We start from the raw sequence: 17,081 nt of genomic DNA, 5'->3' as shown, positions 1-17,081 counted from the left end.
CTTCCTCGTCATCACGTCGTCGCGTACGTGCGTCGGCATGCGTAACGACGTGATGGCGGCGATGGAGAGCGAGGATACCCGGCCGGCAGCAGAGACGTTCCGGAGCGACGGGGACACGGCGACAGCGATGGAGCGACATCCAGGGCAGCGGTGACGGGTCCGGAGCGGCGGCGACACGTGAGTATTACCTCCTCCTGCAGTGGTCTTCAATCTGCGGACCTCCAGATGTTGCAAAACTACAACTCCCAGCATGTCCGGACAGCCAACGGCTGTCCGGGCATGCTGGGAGTTGTAGTTTTGCAACATCTGGAGGTCCGCAGGTTGAAGACCACTATTGGGTTCAAAATCTTAATTTTTTTAGATTTTGCACCTATAAATTGAGTGCGTCTTATACGCCGGTGCGTCCTATAGGGCGAAAAATACGGTATCTGGTATTGCCGCATGTGTAAATGTCCAATTTTTGAATGATTATTATCCCACGCGATAAATAGAGTAAACTTAAAAAAATTCCAAATGCCAAAATCGATGATCACATCACATCTCAGAAAAAAACGAATAAAAAGTTATTTAAAAGCAAGAACTGCACAAAAGTGGCACCATTGAAAACTACAGCTCACGGTGCAAAGAATAAACCCTTAAGGCTAAGTTCCCTCTTTTTTTTTTGTATGCGTTTTTTCTCAAAAAAAACACCTAAACGGAGCCCATGGCGTTTCTTCATTGAAAAAAACGCTGCTGCCAGATGTTAGCTGTAGATCAATGAGAAATCGCAAAATTCTTTTTTCACTTTGCACTTTTCAGTTTGCCTTTTTTTTTTTTTTTATCCTTTTGGTGTTTTTGTCACTCATGTTTAACTCCTTTGCGGTTTTGCAAAGTTGCAGCATGTTGAGCCTATGGCATTTTTTTTCCTGAAATCGTGGTGTTTTTCTCCCATAGAAGTCTATGGGAGTAAATAAAACAACGCCAAGAAAAACGACATGTGGCTTTTAACTTTGGCATTTTTGCAGGCGGTTTTTATTCTTTTTTGGACTTTAGGATCCAAAAAAGTGGTGGAGATACCTTTTTTTAATAAAATTTTGTAGGGTACCATTAAAAAAATATATTAAAAAAGATACAGTAGTGATGGAAAAAATTGTACTTAATGAAATGTATCTTTTTTATAATGACATTTTTTTTTTTTTTTTTTTAAACAGGGATCAATTTATGTCAGTGGGCAGGGCACTAAAAATGTAGCCGACAATAATAAAAATGTAGCGTGTGTGTTTTTCACTTTTGAATTTTTTTTTTTTAGGTAGTACTACTACTCACAGCATGGAACACACTGTTCCATAATAGGAGTAGTAGTACCTGTACTAATTGACAGATCGCCCTGGGTGTCACTTCTGACACTCGTTTGATCCTCCTGTATAATATGTTGATGCAGCTGGCCGCTCTTCTATTGTCCCCTGCACTGCCGTATATATACACCTATTCATATTTCCCGCAGAGAGCTATGATTGGCCAGATGGTTCTAGCCAATCACAACTCTCTGTGGGAAATATGAATAGGTGTTTATATACGGCAGTGCAGGGGACCATAAAAGAGTGGCTGGCCGCCCTCATCTATACATTATACAGGAGGATCACAGCGGGTGTCAGGAGTGACATCCGCTGTGATCTGTCCTTAACTGCAGGTACTACAGCTCCCAGCATGGAGCAGAGTGTGAGATGCAGAGTTGCTTTCTCCTGCAATCTCATCTCTGCTCTGTACTCCGGCCAGCCACTCATTCATTCATATTTACCGCTGAGAGTGGGATTGGCTGCCACCATCTGGAAAATATGAATAAGTGATGTGAATTTCTATTCACATCACTGGCCTGTCCGGAGTATATTGCAGAGATACGAGGGCTGTATAGAGCCGCTCCGCATCTCTGCTATATTATGGACGATCGCATCGGGTGTCAGGAGTGACACCCGGGGCAATCTGTCTATTAGTACAGGAACTACTACTCCCATTATGGAACAGTGTGTTCCTTGCTGGGAGTAGTAGTACTACCTAAAAAATATAGAAAAAAAGTGAAACACACACACACACACACACTACATTTTTATTATTGTCGGCTAAATTTTTTGTGCCCTGCCCTCCCATCTAAATTGATCCAGCTAAAAAAAAAAAAAAATCCGGCGGGGCACCGCTACCGAGGTTAACGAGCAAAAAAAATAAATAAAAAAAGGGAAAGTGGTAAAAAACGCAATGCACTATATCTATTTATCAGTGGGTATGTAGTTTAAAGTGCTGCTTTATACAGCAACTCACCAATAACGTCTTCTCTAATTTGCCATGTTGCCTTCTCTTCTCCATCTGGTCCGGGCCATCATCACGATTTCTTCCACACACAATTCTTCACCGTTAAACCTGCAAAACAAATCTATTAGGCGCCGAACTTTTTTTTACATGGGTGACAGAGGAGTGTAGAAGAGTGGATATGGGTGACAGAGGGATGTATAGGGGTGGACATGGGTGACAAAGGGGTTTAGAGGGGTGTAGAGGAGTGTACAGAGGGGTGTAGAGGAGTGCACAGAGGGGCATAGGGGAGTGTACATGGGTGACAGGGGTGTAGAGGAGCGTACAGAGGGGTGTAGAGGAGCGTACATGGGTGACAGTGGTGTAGAGGAGTGTACAGAGGAGTGTAGAGGAGTGTACATGAATGACAGGGGTGTAGAGATGCGTACAGAGGGGTGTAGAGGAGCGTACATGGGTGACAGGGGTGTAGAGGAGTGGACAGAGGGGTGTAGAGGAGCGTACATGGGTGACGGATGTAGAGGAGGTGACAGGGGTGTAGAGGAGGTGACAGAGGGGTGTAGAGGAGCGTACATGGGTGACAGGGGTGTAGAGGAGTGGACAGAGGGGTGTAGAGGAGCGGACAGAGGGGTGTAGAGGAGCGTACATGGGTGACGGGTGTAGAGGAGTGGACAGAGGTGACAGGGGTGTAGAGGAGTGGACAGAGGGGTGTAGAGGAGCGGACAGAGGTGACGGGTGTAGAGGAGTGGACAGAGGGGTGTAGAGGAGCGGACAGAGGGGTGTAGAGGAGCGTACATGGGTGACAGGGGTGTAGAGGAGCGTACAGAGGGGTGTAGAGGAGCGTACATGGGTGACAGGGGTGTAGAGGAGTGGACAGAGGGGTGTAGAGGAGTGTAGAGGAGCGTACATGGGTGACAGGGGTGTAAAGGAGTGGACAGAGGGGTGTAGAGGAGTGTAGAGGAGCGTACATGGGTGACAGGGGTGTAAAGGAGTGGACAGAGGGGTGTAGAGGAACGTACATGGGTGACAAAGGGGTGTAGAGGAGTGGACAGAGGGGTGTAGAGGAGCGTACATGGATCACAGGGGTGTAGGAGTGGACAGAGGGGTGTAGAGGAGCGTACATGGGTGACAGGGGTGTAGAGGAGTGTACAGAGGGGTGTAGAGGAGCGTACATGGGTGACAGGGGTGTAGAGGAGTGTACAGAGGGGTGTAGAGGAGAGTACATGGGTGACAGGGGTGTAGAGAAGCGGACATGGGTGACAGGGGTGTAGAGGAGTGGACAGAGGGATGTAGAGGAGTGGACAGAGGGGTGTAGAGGAGTGTACATGGGAGACAGGGGTGTAGAGGAGTGGACAGAGAGGTGTAGAGGAGTGGACAGAGGGGTGTAGAGGAGTGTACATGGGTGACAGGGGTGTAGAGGAGTGGACAGAGAGGTGTAGAGGAGCGGACAGAGGGGTGCAGAGGAGCGGATAGAGGGGTGCAGAGGAGCGGACAGAGGGGTGTAGAGGAGCGTACATGGGTCACAGGGGTGTAGAGGAGTGTACAGAGGGGTGTAGAGGAGCGTACATGGGTGACAGGGGTGTAGAGGAGCGTACATTGGTGACAGGGGTGTAGAGGAGTGTACAGAGGGGTGTAGAGGAGTGGACAGAGGGGTGTAGAGGAGCGTAGATGGGTGACAGGGGTGTAGAGGAGTGAATAGAGGGGTGTAGAGGAGCGGACAGAGGGGTGTAGAGGAGCGTACATGGATGACAGGGGTGTAGAGGAGTGGACAGAGGGGTGTAGAGGAGTGGACAGAGGGGTATAGAGGAGCATACATGGGTGACAGGGGTGTAGAGGAGTGGACAGAGGGGTGTAGAGGAGCGTACATGGGTGACGGGTGTAGAGGAGTGTACAGAGGGGAGTAGAGGAGTGGACAGAGGGGTGTAGAGGAGTGGACAGAGGGGTATAGAGGAGCATACAGGGGTGTAGAGAAGTGGACATGGGTGACAGAGGGGGTGAACATGGGTGACGGGGGGGGGGGGGGGTGAACATGGTTGAAGGGGGGGTGAATGTGGTGTCCCAGTACCGCATCCTATACGGTACTTATTTCTTTATGGGTCCCCATAGCCAGAGTCCCTAGGACGTAGGGATCCCTGTAATCTAGTCTACCCCTAGTCGCCTCTATTCTAGTATATAATTAGTAATTTATGCATAGGTTAATGTAAATAGCATAATATATGTAAATAAATGGTTAATTACTTGTTTCTATGGCATCGCAGGGCCTTCGGGTCATATGATGCGTTCCAAGTCTCACTCCGGATGCGTTCCAGGCCTCATTTTGGTATTTCTAGCCTCATTTTGGTATTATTATGTGTATAGGAAGTCAGATGATCACCCAGAAGCCTGTGTGACGGTGAGTGACAGCTGACCTTGGACCTATCAAATTAGGCTCTGCCCCCTGTCCATATAAGGGACGTGGCAGCCATTTTAGTTCTCTTGCTCCTGTGCTCTTGATGAGAGAAGACCTGTACAGCAGTAATCGCAGTGAGTTAGGCCTGAGCCTTGCGGCAACGTCTGAACAATTATAGTTATAGAGTGTATCAATCCCCAAACATCTACCCCTAAATCCAGACGGATCCACGCACCAATTACCTTGATTCTATTAACCTACAAAAGACGCAAGGTCCACAGCAACTGTCAGTCATTGAAGTCTATGCAAGTGTATTACAGAGACTGTTACTGTATTCTGAGTGTACCGCAAGTTCAAGAGTAAAGTTTACTTCAGTTCAAGTTTAACTCCAGTGTGGACCTTCAGTCATTATCTGCATACACCTGTCATTTCTGGGAAGGGCGGCGATAGGCCGAAGCTATACCTCAATAATACCAGCCCCCACCCTGGCGTCACGAGTGACAGGGTTAATATTAACCCCTCCTATACCGTTACCATACCACCACTACCATACACCCCCCAAGGGCTACCACAAAGCCTTTTTGGTGTTGCACGAATAGGATTCGGGTGTGTGCCTACTATTGCCACTAGTGAAAGTGTACTTCCCCCCAAGAAGTGAACTTTATTAATGTACTGTGACTTATACTCCGGAGTAAGGGGTTGCGCGCACGGTGCTGTGTGGAGGAAGTGCGCATGTAAAGTAAGGGGGGAGGCGAACAGTACTGCGGAGTTACAAGTCTGCGCAGGACATCCCAGCGCACGTGATCCAGAGACCCCGCCCACCGAAGCCCTCGGTGCCGCGGCGGCCATTTTGTCGGAGCCTAGGGCCACAAACCAGCAAAGAGAGACAACCCAGCGCGGGAAAAGGCGCAGAGTGTGCCAACAAGCTAGAAGCTGTGAAGAACCGGAACAGTACGGGACTCTGAGACATCAGATCAACGCACTCAAATTCCAATTAAAAGCTGTTAAGTTTCAGGTCACCGCTCTCAAGTTTGAAATCTACGCTCTCAAGTTCCAGATTAAAGAACAATTGCGTATTTCTCTGGGACCTAGGAATCCGAGGTCTATTTAAAGGGCCAGTACAACAAATACGAAAATGTCGGAACCTGCAGTCCCACAGTCCCCACCTGAACAGCAAGGGGGCAATGCTCCGGTGGCCCAGTCAACAGGGTCTCCACCCTCAGCTAGAAGAATATTGCCGCCCTCACCAGCACTCTCGACCTCCCAAGGGCGTGCCCTGCCTGTGATGCCGGCAAGACCTCCAACACCGGCAGAACAGGACCCAACCAGTCCACCCTCAGTCTCTCCCTATGTGTTGGGAGCCCCAGTTGCTGCACCTGTCATCCTGGGGAATCCTGTACTTCCCACCTACAATGGTGACCCTTTTACACTAAGAGACTTTAAAGAGAGATTCTACAGCCTCTTTGCATTCTATGCACTTCCCCCTCATCAACAGGTACAACTGCTTCTGGTAAGCAAATGAAGAAAAGGTAGTCCAGCAGTCCCTTAAAAACGTAGATCCTTTATTGAACTTTTTCTTAAAAATGCAGAGCACACACCATACACCTTCACCTGGTCAGCAAACTACTCCTACGCATAGGAGTAGTTTGCTGACCAGGTGAAGGTGTATGGTGTGTGCTCTGCATTTTTAAGAAAAAGTTCAATAAAGGATCTACGTTTTTAAGGGACTGCTGGACTACCTTTTCTTCATTTGCTTACAAGTACCAAGCCAGGCCGGGCTCGAGTCCTTGGAGACCGCGGAGGAGGTGAGCTGAGAGAACTTTATATCTTACACAACTGCTTCTGGGACAACTCCAGGGACCTGCCTTGGAAGAACTTCGCACCTGGCCAGTGGCCGATAAGGCCACAGTGGGACAGATTTTTGAAGGACTTTCTCAAGTGTTTGAATCGCACTCCCCCTCAGAGGTACGCCTTCGACTCTATGAACGACGCTAGAAGCCAGGTGAGACCCTCCGAGCATATGATGTGGCTTTGCAGAGCGCATTAGAGGCGGTACAGAAGTTGGACTGCATCACGCCCGATCAGGGCAATCGAATACTGATGGACCGTTTTATAGAGGGGGCGCTAAGCAAATGGGACAAGGCCCAACTTAGGATGCTGGCCGTACAGAATCCTGACATGGCCTTCCCAGCCTTTAAGAGACTAGCGGCTAAAGTAATAGAACCGGGGCCTCAGACAGAAGAAATTAGTGTCCCTGCTACAGATTCTCAGGGTCCTTCGCCCCAACCGCCTGTCCCTTCTTAACCTAGCCCTTGGACAGCTGACTTACAAGACATTAAACAGGACTTTGAACAGTGAGCCAAGGCTTTCAAAGAAATGGCAGTACGGCCAAACCCTTCCAGATCTGCAACACCACCACCTAAGAAGGCTGACCCTCGCCCTGTCACTCCACCTAGTGTTCCTCCTTTGAGACCACCTGGAAGCCAAAGACCCGTTTGCAGTTATTGTAACAAGAATGGACACTAGAAGAGCCAATGCTGGGCTTTAAACGGGCGTCCCCTGGGGTCGAGGACCGCACCCCGGGAGTAGTGATTGAAGGTCCAGAATCAACCAGCGACAAGAAAGGACTATCTATGTATGTAGCTGCTTGCCCCTATGTACAGGTGATGATTGAAGGTTTTCCGGTTACAAGCTCTGATAGATACGGGGTCTCAGGTATCCACCAACCCACAGGGGGTTTTCTTTAAGTACTGGGGCCCATAAAGGTTGTGTGACCCTCAGGAAGCGGACTTCAGAGTAATTGCAGGGAACGGGAAACCAGTACCCAGACATGGCTACTGGGAGCCCACGGTGCAGGTGGGAAGACATGTGTTAGGAAGGCAAGGGGTGATTGTCACAAATGTTAGAGATGAGGGAGCAGCCGATTTCATTTTAGGCATGAATATTATGAGGCACTGTTTTGATGATATTGTCTGTGCACTGCATGCATCTCTCCCTCACTTGTCACCCCCAGGCCGGCAAGCTGCCCAACACCACCTCAAAACCTTTCAAGCAGAAAAGAAGTTTGTGAATCATCATGGAGAAATCTGCCGAGTAAGGACTCAAGATATCCGGATATCCGAGCCCTTAGCCTACAGCCACAGACAGATTATTTGGTGCCGTGCCCGACCCGGGGTGAAAAATCAAGATTACAAAGCGCTTTTGGAGCCCCTTCTGCTGGAAGACTGTCCTTGGTGCGAGCTGCTCGAAGCCTTGTGACCGCACGGAATGGGAAGGTCCCAGTGAGGCTTATCAATCTCTCTCAAGTTGCTGTCCAGCTATCCAAGTACACCCCAGTGGCTACGTTATACCATCTGGACGTCAGGGATGTAGTCTCGAAGTCACAGGTGGTCCAATCTGGACCTAATCAGAGCCCTGCAGAACCTTGGTGGAACCAGCTGCAGATAGGAGATGAAGACACCCCCAAGGAACAGGTGGAAGGAGTCATCCAGGTGGCTAAGAAACATCAAGAGGTTCTCTGCAAATTTCCCACAGACTTTGGCAGGACCGCCATGATCAAACATAGGATTCTCACTGGAGGCAATCCCCCCCTTTAAAGAGAGGCATCGCCCTGTGGCTCCTGGGATGTATCAGACCATAAAGAAGATGCTGATGGAGATGAAAGAGGCCGATGTCATCCAAGAAAGCCAGAGTCCGTGGGCTGCACCTTTGGTCTTGGTGAAAAAGAAAGATGGCACCATCCGCTTCTGCGTAGACTACCGGAAGCTAAACAACATAACTCATAAGGATGCCTATCCTCTCCCACGCATTGAAGAATCCTTGACTGTGTTGGGGTCTGCCGCCTACTTTTCCACACTGGATCTCACAAGCGGCTACTGGCAAGTGCCAATGGCAGAAGAGGACAGAGAGAAGACCGCATTTATGACCCCCATGGGCCTCTTCGAGTTCAAAAGTATGCCCTTTGGGCTGTGCAATGCACCAGATACTTTCCAGCGCCTAATGGAGCGATGCTTAGGGCACCTTAACTTCCAGAGTGTTTTATTGTATCTAGATGACGTCATAGTCTACTCTCGAACATATCAGGAACACCTGGATCACCTAAAAGAAGTTTTCCAAGTTCTTATCCGACATGGACTCAAGGTTAAGCCTTCCAAATGTCACTTACTAAAGCCTCAAGTGCACTACTTAGGACACTTCGTCAGTGCTCAAGGAGTCCAGCCTGACCCAGACAAAGTGAGTGCTGTGAAAGAGTGGCCTACGCCCAGGACGGTGCGAGACATCCAGTGTTTCCTGGGGTTTGCTGGATATTACCGGCGTTTCATCCCTCATTTTGCTCAAATTGCTGGACCCTTGACCGAATTACTGAGAGGGACTGCCCGGAATAATTACAATGGGAGGCTTCCCATCCAGTGGGCCGAAGAACAAGAGGATGCCTTCCGAGCGCTGAAGTATCTCCTCACGGAACCCCCCATATTGGCATATCCTGACTACAGCTTGCCGTTCCGCTTATACACAGACGCTAGCTTTGAAGGTCTGGGGGCGGTCTTATCCCAAGTGCAAGATGGCAAGGAGAGGGTGATTGCCTATGCCAGCCGGCATCTTCGAGGTGCTGAGAAGAATGATGCTAACTACAGCTCCTTCAAGCTGGAACTCCTGGCCCTGGTTTGGGCTATTACTGAGAAGTTTAAAGACTATCTGGCTGCTACTCCGTTCACGGTCTACACTGATAACAACCCCTTGGCCCATTTGAACACTGCTAAGTTGGGAGCTCTTGAACAGCATTGGGCCTCTCGGTTGGCCAACTATGACTTTAACATCAAGTACCGCAGCGGAAAAACCAATGTCAACGCGGATGTACTTTCTCGCATGGCCCTGGGAGAAGTACCTCCTGCTGAAGATGTGTGGGAAGATGTAGAAATGCCTCCCTTCCACCGAAGGTTCGTGAGCCAGAATGCTCTAACTGCCCAGGCGGGTGACGGACCTGAATCTCCCAAGGTCTCTGAAGATTTGTCTACCTGGAAGACGCTTCAGGATGATAGCAGAGTTATCGGGGACCTCCTCGACTGTTGGCCCCACAAGAAAGTGCCTACCCGGGTGCGCAAGGCCCATAGAGACTTCAAATTGAAGCGACTATGGCAGCAGAGAAACCGCCTATTCCTGCACAAGGGGTTGGTCTACCGAAATTCTCCAGTCTCTGGAGACCGCATACACCAGATTGTGGTTCCCCGGAGGGATGCAGCCATGGTTCTGAATGCTTATCATGACCAATCCAGACACTTCGGGGTCCACAAGACAGAGATCACAATCAGAAGGAGATTTTACTGGATTGGGATGCGGGGAGACATCGAGAAATGGTGTGCCGAGTGCTCCGTGTGCAACGTGATAAAGAACTCCCCGGCAGGACGCAAGAGCCCCTTTGCATCCCATCTGTACAGAAAGACCGAATCAAATTGTTGCCTTGGACCATGTGAAGCTGGCCCCAACTCGATCTGGCTATTGTCATGCTCTAACAATGGTGGATCATTACTTCAAGTGGGTGGTCGTGGTCCCTGTCAAGGATCTTACCGCCAAGACTGCTGCTCAACTCTTCTATCGGCATTGGATCCAACCGTTGGGGTGTCCCGAATCGGTCCTCACGAATTGGGGAACTGCCTTTGAAGCCCAGTTGTTCCATGAACTTTGCCGGTTGCATGATTGCAAGAAGCTCCGGACAACGGCCTACCATCCCCAAGGGAATGGACTCTGTGAGAGGCTCAATCAAGTGTTCATCCAGATGCTCAGAGCAGCCTCCGTCTCGAAGCACGAAGAGTGACCTCAGCTGCTGCCAGAACTTCTGGAAATCTACAACAACACTGTTCACTGCTCTACGGGGTATACGCCCTTTTTCTTGATGATGGGCCGACACGGCCAATTGCCAAAGGATCGAACCTTTGGCCTACAGGCTCCTTTCAACAATTCTCCTCAGGCTTCGCAAGGTTGGGTGTCAGAGCATCGACGAAGAATTGAGGAAGCCAAGGACATCGTTTAGAAGAAAATGGGTGAAGTTCATGAGCGCCAGTAGAAAGATTATAATCGGCATTCTTCGGCTCAGCCCTTGCAGCTTGGAGATAAAGTGTGGCTCAGAAAATTTCCTAGAACCCATAAATTGGACTCCCTGTGGGAAACAGAGCCATATACATTCACTGCAGTTCCTTACCCTGAAACGGACGTATATGAGATACAAAAAGATGGGTTCGAGCCACAGGTGGTTCACCGGAACAGGATAAAAGTGTGCCGGAAAGAAGATACGCTTAGCCCATCGGCTCCTACTCCTCTTGATCCACCTGCTACTTCTACTTCACCTCCGACCAGGCCTGTGAGAGAGTATGTGCCGGGAGAAGGAATTCATCCCACTATGGACGTTCCTTTGTTCCCATCTCAGTAGCCTACCATGTATTGGGGCATACCGTTCCCAGCTCCATCCAGTCAGCCGACATTGGTCGCACCAACCAGTCAGTTGCCAGTAGCTGTTGCCCCATGTCAACCACCATTGATCGCTACACCCAACCTCAGTCCTGCTCCAGTGACCGCTTCGGACATTGAAGCCACTACTTCATCTGTCTTAAGAGAACCCCTCAGTTTTACCGAAGAGATTGCTCCTGTTTCCAGCCCTCCAGCTGGTCCCTCGGGGACTGAAGCTCTTGAAGAATCCTCAAGTGAAGGAACTCCTGATGACTCTGAGGTGTTGTTGCAGTGGTCTCAAAGGACTACACAGGGCAAACTACCCATAAGGTACCAGGACTCACATTTAGTACCTGCACACATGGTACCTTTGATAACCCACTTCAATGTTCCACCAATCACTTTTCAGTACCCTAGATTACTCACTTAATATACTACTTCAAAATTTCTCTAGTACATACACAAAAATAAATAAATATCTCACTTCAGAAAACACTTAAGGAATTGTAGCACATTTATACACAATTCCTGCCACTGTTAGGTACACTTCTTCTTTTCTCTTTTCATTGCATGTGTGAGATGCTCTGCCTGGCCAGTAGGTGCTCTTGCAAATACAGAAAATAAACACGTAATTCTTAGAATAACTTAGTAGGTTGTTTTGAAAGTGCTCTAGGGGTAAGTAGCGTGTAGTCGATAGACCCTAGCAGCCACCCTTACTGTGACCTTGCTTCCGGCTAGCCAGTATACCCTTCGTGTACTAACTAACAGGTAACTTGATGTTTGGCATATAGAATGTGTGAGATAATACAAATGTCTAGTCAGCTTGATGCAAAAGGTAAATAGAGCTGTACTAATATCTAGTTAGCCTTATATATAGAAGTATGTGCTAATGTTCAGTTTAGCCTCAGAATGTATAGAGAGCTAATAAAAATGTCTTAGGCAGCTATCTAATTGTCTAGAGAGACCTAATTGCCTAGTAAGCTTCAAAATGTATCATAAGTTTAATAAAGTTGTATAGGAAGCTAGAAACTAAAGGATAGATAGCTTTCTTTAAATGTCTAAACAGCATTCAAATGTCTAGATAGCATTCAAATGTCTAGATAGCATTCAATTGTCTAGATAGCATCAAAATATGTTTAGTCTACTTAGGATGTATAGCAAGTGTATAGTTCGTCCTGTTCTATAGCATCCTGTTTTAGTCCTAGTCCCTCTGTCTCGGGGGACAGACATCGAGGCCGACTTTTCTTTAGTAAGGGGGTTAGTGGTGTCCCAGTACCGCATTCTATACGGTACTTATTTCTTTATGGGTCCCCATAGCCAGAGTCCCTAGGACGTAGGGATCCCTGTAATCTAGTCTACCCCTAGTCACCTCTATTCTAGTATATAATTAGTAATTTATACATAGGTTAATGTAAAAAGCATAATATATGTAAATAAATGGTTAATTACTTGTTTCTATGGCATCGCAGGGCCTTCGGGTCATGTGATGCGTTCCAAGTCTCACTCCGGATGCGTTCCAGGCCTCACTTTGGTATTTCTAGCCTCGTTTTGGTATTATTATGAAGTCATTATTATATTATATTATAGGAATTATATTATACATATTATAGGAAGTCAGATGATCACCCAGAAGCCTGTGTGACGGTGAGTGACAGCTGACCTTGGACCTATCAAATTAGGCTCCGCCCCCTGTCCATATAAGGGACACGGCAGCCATTTTAGTTCTCTTGCTCCTGTGCTCTTGATAAGAGAAGACCTGTACAGCAGTAATTGCAGTGAGTTAGGCCTGAGCCTTGTGGCAACGGCTGAACAATTATAGTTATAGAGTGTATCAATCCCCAAACACTCTGCGGGACTACCGGACCTAATCTACCCCTAAATCCGGACGGATCCACGCACCAATTATCTTGATTCTATTAACCTGCAAAAGACGCAAGGTCCACAGCAACTGTCAGTCATTGAAGTCTATGCAAGTGTATTACAGAGACTGTTACTGTATTCTGAATGTACCGCAAGTTCAAGAGTAAAGTTTACTTCAGTTCAAGTTTAACTCCAGTGTGGACCTTCAGTCATTATCTGCATACGCCTGTCGTTTCTGGGAAGGGCGGCGATAGGCCGAAACTATACCTCAATAATACCAGCCCCCACCCTGGCGTCACGAGTGACAGGGTTAATATTAACCCCTCCTATACCGTTACCATACCACCACTACCATACACCCCCCAAGGGCTACCACATGAACATGGGTGATGGGGGGGGGGGTGAACGGGAGTGAAAGGGATGACAGGAGGGTGAACATGGGTGACAGGAGGGTGGACAGGGAGGGTGGACCAGGGTGACGGGGGTGGTGAACATGGGTGACAGGAGGGGTGGACGGGAGTGAAAGGGATGACAGGAGGATGAACATGGGTAACAGGGGGGGTGGACAGGGGTGTGAACATGGGTGACAGGAAGGTGGACTGGGGGAGGGTGGACAGGGGTGACAGGGGGGGTGGACAGGGGTGACAGGGGGGGTGGACGGGAGTGAAAGGGATGACAGGAGGGTGAACATGAGTGACAGGAGGGTGAACAAGGGTGACAGGAGGGTGAACATGGGTGACAGGAGGGTGGACATGGGTGACAGGAGGGTGGACAGGGGTGACGGGGGTGGTGAACATGGGTGACAGGAGGGTGAACATGGGTGACAGGAGGGTGGATGAGGGTGAACATGGGTGACAAGAGGGTGGACAGGGGTGACAGAGTGGTGGACAGGGGTGACAGGAGGGTGGACGTGAGTGAAAGGGATGACAGGAGGGGGTGAACATGGGTGACAGGAGGGGGTGAACATGGGTGACAGGGGGGTGGACGGGAGTGAAAGGGATGACAGGAGGGTGAACATGGGTGTGAACAGGGGGGACAGGAGGGTGGACAGGGGTGACAGGAGGGTGGACAGGGGTGACAGGAGGGGTGGACATGGATGACGGGGGTGGTGAACATGGGTGACAGGAGGGTGAACATGGGTGACAGGAGGGTGGACGAGGGTGACAGGAGGGTGGACAGGGGTGACAGGAGGGTGGACGAGGGTGACAGGAGGGTGGACAGGGGTGACAGGGGGGTGGACGGGAGTGATAGGGATGACAGAAGGGTGAACATGGGTGACAGGAGGGTGGACGGGGGTGACAGGAGGGTGAACATGGGTGACAGGAGGGTGGACAAGGGTGACAGGAGTGTGGACAGGGGTGACAGGAGGGTGAACATGGGTGACAGGAGGGTGGACGGGAGTGAAAGGGATGACAGGAGGGTGAACATGGGTGACAGGAAGGTGGATGAGGGTGAACATGGGTGACAGGAGGGTGGACAGGGGTGATAGAGGGGTGGACAGGGGTGACAGAAGGGGTGACAAAGGGGGGTGGACATGGGTGACAGGAGGGTGGACGGGAGTGAAAGGGATGACAGGGGGGTGAACATGGGTGACAGGAGGGGGTGAACATGGGTGACAGGAGGGGGTGAACATGGGGGACAGGGGGGTGAACATGGGTGACAGGAGGGGGTGAACATGGGTGACAGGAGGGGGTGAACATGGGCGACAGGGGGGCGGACTGGTAGACAGGGGGGGGCGGACTGGGTGACAGGGGGGGACGGACTGGGTGACAGGCGGGGGCAGACATGGGTGCCGGGGGGGGGGGGGGTGGACATGGGTGACAGGGGGGGGTGGACATGAGTGACGGGGGGGTATAGGGTGGACCCGGGTGATGGTGGGGGGGTTGGACAGGGTTGAGAAGGGGTAACAGAGGGGTGGAAAGGGTACAGTACCTTAAGCAAGCCGGTCCGCGCAGCTTGCAGGTCCACGCACGCAGGCTTCCCTTCCCCCCTGCGCCGCCAGTCATAAGCGCGCAGGCCGGGGCGAGACATTTAAAAAAAAAAAAATCACAGCAAAATCCCGCGGCAACACGGCCAGTGGCGAATGGCACACACGTGTGCAGCGGCACCGCGGTTGGGAATCACTGGTCTAGTCAGTATAGAATAATTGCTTCTAGCTCATTTCATGTACAGTTAGTCAGTAATGTACATAGCATATCTTATGTATTTACATTGTCAAATGTCATATACAGTGGTCCCTCAACATACGATGGCAATCCGTTCCAAATGAACCATTGTTTGTTGAAACCATGTAAAGTATAGGAAGTTATACTCACCTGTCCCCACCGCTCCGGACCCATCACCGCTGCCATGGATGTCGCCCTCCATGGCTGGTGCAGCGTCCCCGGGGTGTCCCCGACGCTCCGGACCGTCTCTGCTGGCCAGGAACGTCTGATGACGATGAAGGAGAGCGCCGGCGATGCAGGGGATCCCGAAGAGGATGCTCCGGAGCCCCGAGGACAGGTAAGAGACTATCACCAGAGCACACAGGGCACTGTAAACGGTTATCCGGCCGCAGCTGAAGCAGTCTGCGCTGCCGGATAGCCGTTTATGCGATGGCCCCGACATACAAAAGCATCGTATGTTGATGCTGCCTTCAACATGCGATGGCCTCTGAGAGCCCATCGCATGTTGAAATTATTGTATGTCGGGGCCATCGTAGGTCGGGGGGTCACTGTAATTAGTCAGAACTGTAGCTAACTAGTCTATATGGTCAGTCCACATCCATCATCACATGTCTAATGTTTATTGTTTCCTGTCCATCGTGTACAGTGTACTCTTGTGGCCAGAGAGTTCTCCTGGAGGTGTAAGTAACACGTACAGTGACAGAGCTACTGTGAATATAGGCAACATTCTTACGTGTTGTCAAAACGAAAAAGGAAAAAATTGTGTATTTGCTAGTAAAATGTTATGGGGAGAAGTAGCTAAAAGCCGAAGAGCCCCATGAGCACAGGCATTTGGGTAGAGAGCCTCAGGCAGCGCGATCTGAAACAAGTATTATGTTTTCATCTCATTATATCAGTTGTCAAACCCTAAAAACAATTGGAGCATGTAAGGACGTTGTTTGCAATTCCACATGGACTCTTTCCCAGTTCGTCAGCCCTGTGAAGGACATTGGTGCACTGCCCCAGGAACTGTTTTGTTTTTCATGGCCTCAGCAGCCACCTTATGTTCATCCGCCCTCTAGGACTGGGTGCAGAGGACGGCTGTTGTTGAGGGGGAGTTTGTGGTGGCCCAGTACAGGAGTTGCACCCCTGTACCCTTGCTGTCCTGTCAGGCAGGTTTTAGCAAAACCTGTCATGAGGAAAAGTTGCTGAGTTTCCCATAGCAACCAATCAGATCGCTTCTTTCATTTCTCAGAGGCCTTTTCAAAAATGAAAGAAGCGAACTGATTGGTTGCTTTGGGCAACTCAGCAACTTTTCCTCTGGATGGGTTTTGATGAATCTCCCCCCTAATGTAAGTCTATGGCAGTGTTTCCCAACCAAGGTGCCCCCAGCTGTTGTAAAACTACAACTCCCAGCAAGCCCGGACAGCCAAAGGCTGTCCGGGCATGCTGGGAGTTGTAGTTTTGCAACAACTAGAGGCACCCCAGTTGGTGCTCACTGGGATAAAGGATACGTTTTTATTAAGTGGAATCTGATGGTGTGAACAGGTCCAACCACTCCACTGTAATGTGAATGATTAATAAAAATAAATAATAAATAATAAATGCAGTAAAACTTTTACAACTAGCAAATAGCCCATTAACTGGTTAATGACTATATAAGGGAGGACATCCATCACAGCTGTCACCAGCCTGGATGACCTCAGTACCAGTAATTATCTACAGTCACGTGTCAATCACAGGGAAAAGGGGCGGGGCCTATGCACACCAATCGCTCCTACAACTGGAGCTAAGAGTGGGCGGGGCGTGACAGAGACATGAGGTTTACTGTCCTGACGTCATATCCGCCTATTCCTTTCTCGTTCCGACAGACGGCTGGTGGGCGGGGTTTAAGCAAGTGACGCAACGGCCGCGGGAAAATCGTAACTACGGAGACTCGGACGTGACAAAATAGGTAGGCGGGGCGTTTT

At 49.7% G+C, this 17,081-nt stretch overlaps 2 protein-coding genes across 5 annotated transcripts in view; one reads left to right on the top strand and one right to left on the bottom strand.

Annotated features, from left to right (window-relative positions):
• PGLYRP2 (peptidoglycan recognition protein 2) overlaps nucleotides 1–17,081 on the bottom strand; it is a 99,311-nt gene that overhangs the window by 38,731 nt on the left and 43,499 nt on the right. The window contains exons 1-2 of one of the 4 annotated variants that reach the window (XM_056570820.1): nucleotides 14,900–15,401; nucleotides 2,293–2,391 (exon numbers count right to left, since the gene is read on the bottom strand). The exons of 1 other annotated variant lie outside the window; for it this stretch is intronic. The gene's annotated coding sequence lies outside the window, so the exon portion shown is untranslated. Of the gene's footprint in view, nucleotides 1–2,292; nucleotides 2,392–14,899; nucleotides 15,402–16,928; nucleotides 17,011–17,081 lie in introns of those variants that run through there. 2 more of the 4 variants (XM_056570819.1, XM_056570822.1) reach the window with 2 other exon arrangements.
• Nucleotides 16,929–17,081, top strand: part of MCOLN1 (mucolipin TRP cation channel 1) — a 36,461-nt gene continuing 36,308 nt past the window's right edge. Inside the window, exon 1 of the mRNA XM_056570816.1 lies at nucleotides 16,929–17,065. The gene's annotated coding sequence lies outside the window, so the exon portion shown is untranslated. The remainder of the gene's footprint in view (nucleotides 17,066–17,081) is intronic.

This window comes from Hyla sarda, chromosome 4, assembly GCF_029499605.1.
Source record: "Hyla sarda isolate aHylSar1 chromosome 4, aHylSar1.hap1, whole genome shotgun sequence".
NCBI lineage: Eukaryota > Metazoa > Chordata > Amphibia > Anura > Hylidae > Hyla > Hyla sarda.
Note: the sequence above shows the minus strand (reverse complement) of the source record. Positions and strands in the feature narration are given on the sequence as shown.